Below are 8,591 nucleotides of genomic sequence, written 5' to 3'. Positions count from 1 at the left end.
GCAAATTTGACAAAGGCCATTGAGGAACTCTCGAGACATGTTCAAGAACACGATTCCCAAATTATGAAGTTGATGGACAAGTTAAACCATACTGATACAAGTTACATGGACAAAGAAGATGAAACTAATGATGGAACAGAGTCATCATTGAAGAAAAAACAAAATGAACAAACTAAAGACTTACATTTTTCATCTGATGGGTCAGTTTCGAAATCTCTCGAAGTATGTGATGTGCAGTCGCAAGATTGAAAAAAAAATTCAAATATCTGTTTCATCAATGCTGGTGAATTCTTTGGCACCTTGAATGAGTTCATCATATATATGTCCGATGATGGAGAGGCCCAACAAAAAATATGTAAATGGTTCACAATGTAAAAGTCAATAGTTTATTATTGAGTAGACACCATGTGTGGGGACCTCGGGTGCTAATCTCATCTTAAGGGGCAAATTAACATTTAATCATAAAGGAATCACACTTGAACGAATAAAATCAAAGACTAATTTTTTTTTTTTAAAATTGCAGCTCACACACGGACCTTGGTCCGGACCCTGCACGGACCATTGCACAGGGTTGAGTCATCTAGCTCTGGAAATAAATTTATATTCTGTGCCATGAGTCATCTGACTCTGGAAGTAAATCTACATTCCATGCCACTCAACTACAGTTCTCCAAACGTCATCTGCACTCTAGGCCTTTCAACCCTCTGTGCTTTTCAGGCTGGAGTTCAAGATGAATGCAACATAATCTGGATGCATCAAATCATACATAAGCTAAAACAACATCTTGAACACATCAATCATATAATCATATAATCACTCAAGGATATAGACAAATCTGTAAGCATCACATGGAATACGTAAAACATGTTCAATACAGAAAATAATATAAATCAAAGAAGACAAGTAAACATTTACATAAATATTCTGGGAATTCAAGAAGATATCTATCTTGAATAATCTATCCCATTTATGTAAACGTAAACAATAACATATATTAAACATGCCTGTATGTGGTTTTAGGCAACTCGATAATCAGAAACAATCTCAAGTTATTCTGCTCATCTTATTAATGTCTATTCAAACCTTTCGATCTCGAGTTTAGACGATCCAAGTCTGGAAAACTGACATCAAAGAACTTCTATCAAAATCTGCTCAAATCATTACAATCATTCAAGGCAAACTAGCTTCAAACCTTCTTCCATCTTTCTTGGTTCAAAGGCTAACTTCTCGAGCTCGCCGACTCGAACTCGATTTCTTGCAATTCAAATCTGAAATGCATTGATATATAATTCAATATGAGCTTTCAATATCATTTCATTCTTATGTAGGATCAAACAATCTAACAACTTGATCTCGTGATCGGAATTCAAACCGACGGCGTAACGGATCAAAAACGGAAATTCTAAACACGTGAATATCATCAATACTATGATCTCAACATGATAGCATCACCAAATTAGCAGCACAATCTCGAAATCATCAGCCCTAAAAATTCAGAATTTTGAAAATTATGCCCCAACCTGATGCAATGCACACATACAAACAAAGCAACAGCCGGATAACTCCGGTGAGAATAAATCTCAGTATGAATAACATGCATATACATCATTAAGGCATATTGAATCTATATTCCATAATAATATTCAATCATAAAACATGTAATAACATGTAAATCATAGAATCATAGTCGACCCTTATATTCTTAAAGCATAACTATTCATCTAAGGTAATCTGAAAATTCTTTCAAAAATCGAAATCATGTTCAAACGACGATCTTTTCTCGATCCATCTTAGATACGCTATCGTCGTATATGCTAGAACATGTTTATACAATCAAATCTTAATTCTAACAACATCATAAAATTCAAACATGGTAGAAATTCTTAAAACTTACGTCAAAACGTAGAACTCGGAGCCGTGATCTCAAATATATACTCAATCAAAAATTCTACCGGGCGGATCGATTTTTATCGGAGCTTGAAATATCAAAAATGGCTTGGAACCCTTTCTCTCATCTCTCTCGGTTTCTTGGCTGGGAATCTGATCCCTTTTCATCCTTATTACACGTTTTTATGGCCAAGTTGCAAGAAAATTGCATTTTGGCCCCTGAACATTGGCCTAATTGCAAACTAGTCCCCGAACAAGAGATTTAATTCAATTTTAATCCTAAATAATTTAAGAATATTAGAATTTAATTCTAAACTCTAAATATTCTCAAATTAAATATTCTCAGATTAAAATTAAATACTTTCGGACCTTATCGCATTTTAGTCCTTGAATTTCTCAATATTTGCAAATTGGTCCTTGCTCGGATTTCATCCTCAAATTAAATCCTTGATATTTATAATCTTGGAATTTACATTTTAAATTCCATAAATATCAATTCAAATATTTTTAAGCTTTTAATTTAATTATTCCGGATTTTAAAATCTTAAAATCCGAAAATCCTCAAATTACATATTTTTTGACCCGAAATTGAAATCTCTAATTTCCATAAATTCTTAAATTCATCTTTTCACTCTTATTCGGAATTTAACTCTTAAATCCTGTCATTAAGAACTTAATATTTTCGGGTCTTACACCATGCTTCTCAAAATGTTTTCATAATGTTGGAATCTCGATCGAATGTGAATAATGAAGCATACACGGGGTCGTATATTTGCACTGCCCGAAGCCTATGATCACTCCGGTAAAGAATGCCTTCAGTACACTTCCAATATCATTTGATGTAATGAAATTCGCCAAATAATTGAAGTATATTGTCTTCTATTGCCTTTTGTTCAATGATCTGTCGCTTCGATGATGGATATGAATATAAGGAAGAAAAAAAAATTTCATCCAAAGAAGATGCATGAAGGGGAAATAAAAGTTTCTATCTTTTGCTTGCTTGGTGAAGAAGAAAATATGGATGCAAAAAAATTGGAGGGAATTAAATTTGAATTGAGGATTCGTGAAACCTCAAAGAAATTGCAACAACTAAATTATCGTGACTTATTCACTCAAAAACAAATCATTTGTGAATAAGTCTCAAGGGGGAATTTGTAGACAATTAAATTTATCAACCTTCAAATATGGCAAGTACGAAGTAATTAAATATCAATAAAACAATTAGCTATTTTTGGGAAGATTAAATTCATAAAAAATAAATAGTTAATTAATTGATATTTTAATATATTTTGTGATCAAATCAAGATTTTTAAATCAAGATTGCATCTTGAACAAATTGGAAGAGAATACTAATATTTTTAGTATTTGAGATCAAATCTTGTATCAAATAGAAGAAAATACTAATATTTTTAGTATTTAAAATCAAATCTTGTGATTAATGGAAGATAATCACCAAATAAATCAGGATGAGCCAATCAAATTGCGACAACTCATCAAATAAAAATGGAGGAATCTGCATCCTTCAGCTATAAATAGGGCACAGATGACCAAGAAAAAAACACAACACAGAAGACTAAGAAGCAGAGGAATAGAAGAATTCAAGACATTTCTCTCAAGTCAAATTCAAGAAATTCAAAGAAATCAAGAGAAGTTCAAAGTGTTCTTCTTCAAGTCCATCAAATTCAAGAAGCTCGCGTTCCTCAACAAATAAATCAAATTCAAGAAGATTGTGTTCTTCAACAAATAAATCAAATTCAAGAAGATTGTGTTCTTCATCAAATTCAAGAAGTTCCTGTTCTTCGTCAAATAAATCAAATTCAAGAAGATCGTGATCTTCATCAAATTCAAGAATATCGTGTTCTTCATCAAATAAATCAAACTCAAGAAGATCGTGTTCTTCATCAAATAAATCAAATTCAAGACGTTCGTGTTCTTCACCAAATTCAAGAAGTTCGTGTTCTTTACAAAATTCAATATCACCAAAATTCAAGGCGTGATTTAAGGCATTCATCGTGTTCTTCTCAAATTTTGAAGGTTAATTCGATAACAAGGTGTGGACTCATCGAATTAACATTATCAAGATATCAAATCATCTTCCAAGAGGATCAAACACCCAATAAATTCACATTTCACAAGAAATTGTAATTGAAGAGAAAAATCAAGGGATTATCTAGAGATTGTATTCACTAATCTTTATTTAAATCACTTTGTATTAATTTTCTATTTCTTAATTTTAATAAATAAAGAATTTTGCGCTATAGGAGCGTCCGAACACTTTCGGAGCCTCTGATCCTGGCTTCGGATCGTCCAATCACGTTCGGAGCCTCCGATCTTCCTTTCGGAGCGTCCGAACTCAAGGTTCCTGGTTGCGATTAGTTTTTTAATCTCTTTATTTGGTTACGGGCTACTACATACAAACTTTATCAATAATCGAAAGGAAATGGAAATAGCTACCTAATTGAGTCCAATGAAGACTGTTATTTTAGTGTGCAGGCTACCACTTCTGGAAATTTTCTTAAATCAAGGGTAATCAAGTGTGTAAATCTCAAACACTTTTGGAAAAACTTTGGTGTTGTTGATGATGTTGTCAACACGAGAGACAACACTATACTTGTGAACATATCATGTGCTTGTGATTGCATTTTTGTTTTATGTTACACTCTGTGTTAGGAATAAAATAGGTCATGCATATGCATATTTGAATAATAGGGGTCTATTTTTGGGTAAGGCTCCAAATAAACAAAATTCGATGAATTACCCTATTTACTAAAAATTGAATTTTTGTGATTGATTTTTGTTTCAGTGGAGTTAAGCTGATGTGGAGTTAATTTTGGAATATTTGGGCTGATATATATATATCTCGGATTGTTGCCTTATTTATGTGATTCCATTTCTTAATTTTCAAAAAAATTTAGGTCGTTAAGAAAAGTTACCGTTGGTAACTTGATGAGATAAGAAATATGGGTAATTATGAGTTTGTTAGGGAAAATATTACCGTTTGTGATAAAGGATATATACATATGTTTTCTTCTTTATCGGGCATTATCATCTTGTCAAAATTCCCTAATCCCGATTGCTATTTTTGCAAACCTTACTTTTCTCTCACTCTCAAATTCAATGGCAGGCTTTGATCCTCAAGATATCCGTAGCGAGATAGGCTACAATGAACCTGATGTTGCCGCTGGTGTTACAACACCGGAAGAACCTTTGTCCTCGCCATCTCTGCTAATCGTTCCAGTTCCGGTTGAACCCATTCCACTTGCTATGATCATGCCCGGAGAACCTGGGAACGAGATTGATTTAGACAATCCTTCGGATTTTTTTGTTTTGAATCGTGTACATCCTCCTCCACCGATGGCTCGAAGATCAAAGAGGCAGACATGATACAACCCTGATTTTACTTAGTCTAAGAGATTTTATAGAGGGCCTCGCATCTCCATGGCTGAATAAGATCACACCTCAGGTTATGATTCTGAAGATGCGGATTACGAGTTCGTAGCTCTCAAGAAACCCTTACCCACTGCCTCTGCCTCTGCCTCCACTCCGATTGTTGAATTTTCTTTTGAGAGAAGAGATTCGAGTTCTTTTGGTGAGGTTCCTCCTCCTGCTCAAACCAATAAAGCAGACACTGCACAATATGCTCCAATGGAGACTGCTTTTTCTGATGAAGACGCCACTCTGGCTCAAATTTTGGTGAGTCTCAAGCAAAGGAAGGGTGCTGCCTCTGTTCCTTCTGAAATTCATCACTCTGATGATGAACCAGATGCTGAGATGATGGAGGAATTCGCTTCTGGTCTCAACCCCACCCCTGAGAATTCTTCGTCCTCCTCCTCATAGTCTGGAAAAAGTTCTTCCGATAAAAGTGCAGATATTAGTGATGAAAAAGACATTGAGGATGTTTTCAATGCTGATGATGATAAGGAACCACTTGAGGTAGAAAATTCCACTGCTGATACCAGTGTTGTTGTCTGTGTTGCCAAAACCACTGGAAACACTGTTGATGAGGGATATGACACCGATGCTGCTTATTCCCTTATGTTTTATTCTGGAGAATCTGCTGCATTCTGGCCTCTTTACACTCATAGAGGGTTGCTGGATGAGGGAAATATTGATGTGAGCTCCTACAGTAGGTACAATTTTATTGATTTTCTTAAGCTTCGCAAACTCTACTCTACTGTGGTTGTTGTTGTGCCATATTGCAAGAAGGCAATTCTGGAATTTTATGCAAATCTGACTGCATCCATTGGAGATCCTGAATCTGCAAAGTATGGGCTTGTTTATCTTCATGGAATATTATTTGAATTCACACCGACCGTGATCAATGCCCTGTACTCTACTCCGGATGTTGAAGATAGCATTCATTCTGATATCAATGCGGTGATATATGTTCTAACTGGTGGATTGGCCACAAGTTTTTTTGATCACTTCTCGGCGGCCAAGCTCACCTCATTTTATTCGGCCTTGCACAAGATTGATGTGAGGAACTGGACGCTCTCAACCAACTCAAATGTGATCACAAGACCACATGTATTCATTCTACATGCCATAGGCACATGCAGTGCTTTTAATTTTGGGAGGATGGTATTTCGAACAGTGATGCAGTTTGTAGATGGAGGTCTGAAATCCACCAAATTACCTTTTTCCCTCCTTGATTTATGGTCTACTGGAATTACAGGGTTTCATTCGGAATATCACTGAAGAGATATCTGAACTCCCTGATGATTTGAATATAGCAGCTGCTCTTCTGAAAGAAACTAGGAAGATTGACCTTCCTTGGATTGAAGTTAGTCCAAATGTTGCTGCTACTGTTGATGTTGCACTCGGTGTTGCCAACACGGGTGACAACACTTAAGAAATAGTGTCTACTCCTCTGGAATTTACCGCTGCTACTATTCAGCTTTTGATGACTCGTGCTGAAGAAAATATTGCTCAGGCACAGGAGGACATTGCGTTTTACAGCTATAACACCCCAAATTTATCTTAATTGAGCTTATTTGAGATAATCAGATATTACAGAGTTCAAGAGCCGATTTGTTTTTTATCAGGGTCTATTTTGCAAATTTCGGATTTTTTAGGGAATAAAATGTAAATATGGAGTTTTATATATTATCTTGACTTGGTTGACAATTCTTTTCACTCCATCTCCTTCCCTTAGCCGTCTCCCTCCATTGTTAACGCCTCCAACCATTTTCAAGCTTTCAGATTTCAGTCCGAGCTCGATCCGTCTGTTAGAATTTATTTCTAAAGGCAAATTAGCGATCACAGCAACGAGAGCTCCGTTATATAGTAAGTTTTTCTTTGATCAGCTAGACTTCTATTTTCGGATGTTGTTAGAATAGATTGAGTTTCGGTTATGTTGTTCTTGAACGAGTTCTTATCGTTTATTCTCAGTCGATTTTGAATTAGAGAGTCGTTCGAAATTGTTATGATTTTTGGAAGCCTAATTCAAAAATGGGGATTTTGAGATGTGTTGGATTTGTTTTGTTGTTGTTGTATTTGCATTGATTTGAGTTGTTTTCAATGTTGTACTGCTGTGTGCGTTTCCGGTTTGATCAGTTTATAGTCGTTATGCCGCCGGTTTGAGTTTTGGGATTTCGAACCGTTTTGAGTTGTTGAACTTTGGCTATTGAGTTTGATCGTCGTTGTTGATCATCTTTTGTCTCCGTAAATATTCATTTGAAGTTTGTCGAGCCCAGAGTTAGCAGCAGTCGATCGTCGAAGAGTTGGACGAAGAACGATAAAGAGATTACCTTGATCCGTTGTTATTGTTAGGTTGTATAATTTCTGATATAACCTTTTATTGTAGCTTATCCAGAGTTGGAGCTATTCGTATCGAAAGGTACAAAAATTCATCGTTTAGCGGGATAGCATACTCGAGACATTTGGTTCTTGAGTTTTCCCTTAAAATCACATACTTGCATCAATACTTGTCCTAGAATGTGGGACTTGTATTTTGTTGTTTGAGTTTTTATTATATGTCTTAAATGCTTTATGTTTTCTTATGCATTCATCTTGAGACAAACCTTTGATTTCAGTGGGCAGAACAACCCTTTTTTTTAGACGTTTTGGGGGCTATAATGCGAGTGGCCTGGGTTGTAGAAGTTCACCTAGTGTCAGCATACTCCTTATAGTCGCACCAAAGTCTAGGGGTATGAGATACGTAGCACCACCTTGATTGGGAGAGTCGGTGAGTCGTTACGTAATCTCATCCTTGGGATCCCAAAAGCATAGCAGCAATCCCTTGTTTATCAGAGTTGATATCCCGATTTTAAAGACATGCATTTCATTTGTATTAACATTGAACATGTTGTTGTCCTGAAAATATGTTGTTGTTATATTACTTGTTTGTATGTTATGTTGCTTTTATTGGGAATATCATTCTCACCGGAGTTATCCGACTATTTCTTTATTTTTTATGTGTACTTGGCAACAGGTGGGGCAGGATCGAGTCAGCGAAGACCTGGCTAACACAAAGAGTGAGAGATAGAAGTTGGACTCGGTTTAGAAATTGAATCAGCATGTCAATCTAGTTTATATTTTGAAGCATGTTTAGAACTCGAACTTGGTTGATGTTTGTAGTTTCTAATATTCGAATATTGTGGGTTGAATGTTGTCGTTACATGTATTATGAATCTTGTTATGTTTGGAATGGATAATGGTTTGAGTTGGCAAGTTGATTTCTATTTTTCTGTTTTCGTGCAGGG

The sequence above is a fragment of the Henckelia pumila genome, chromosome 4, assembly GCF_033568475.1.
Source record: "Henckelia pumila isolate YLH828 chromosome 4, ASM3356847v2, whole genome shotgun sequence".
Lineage (NCBI taxonomy): Eukaryota > Viridiplantae > Streptophyta > Magnoliopsida > Lamiales > Gesneriaceae > Henckelia > Henckelia pumila.
The sequence above is the reverse complement of the archived record's forward strand: the minus strand, read 5'-3'. Positions refer to the sequence as shown.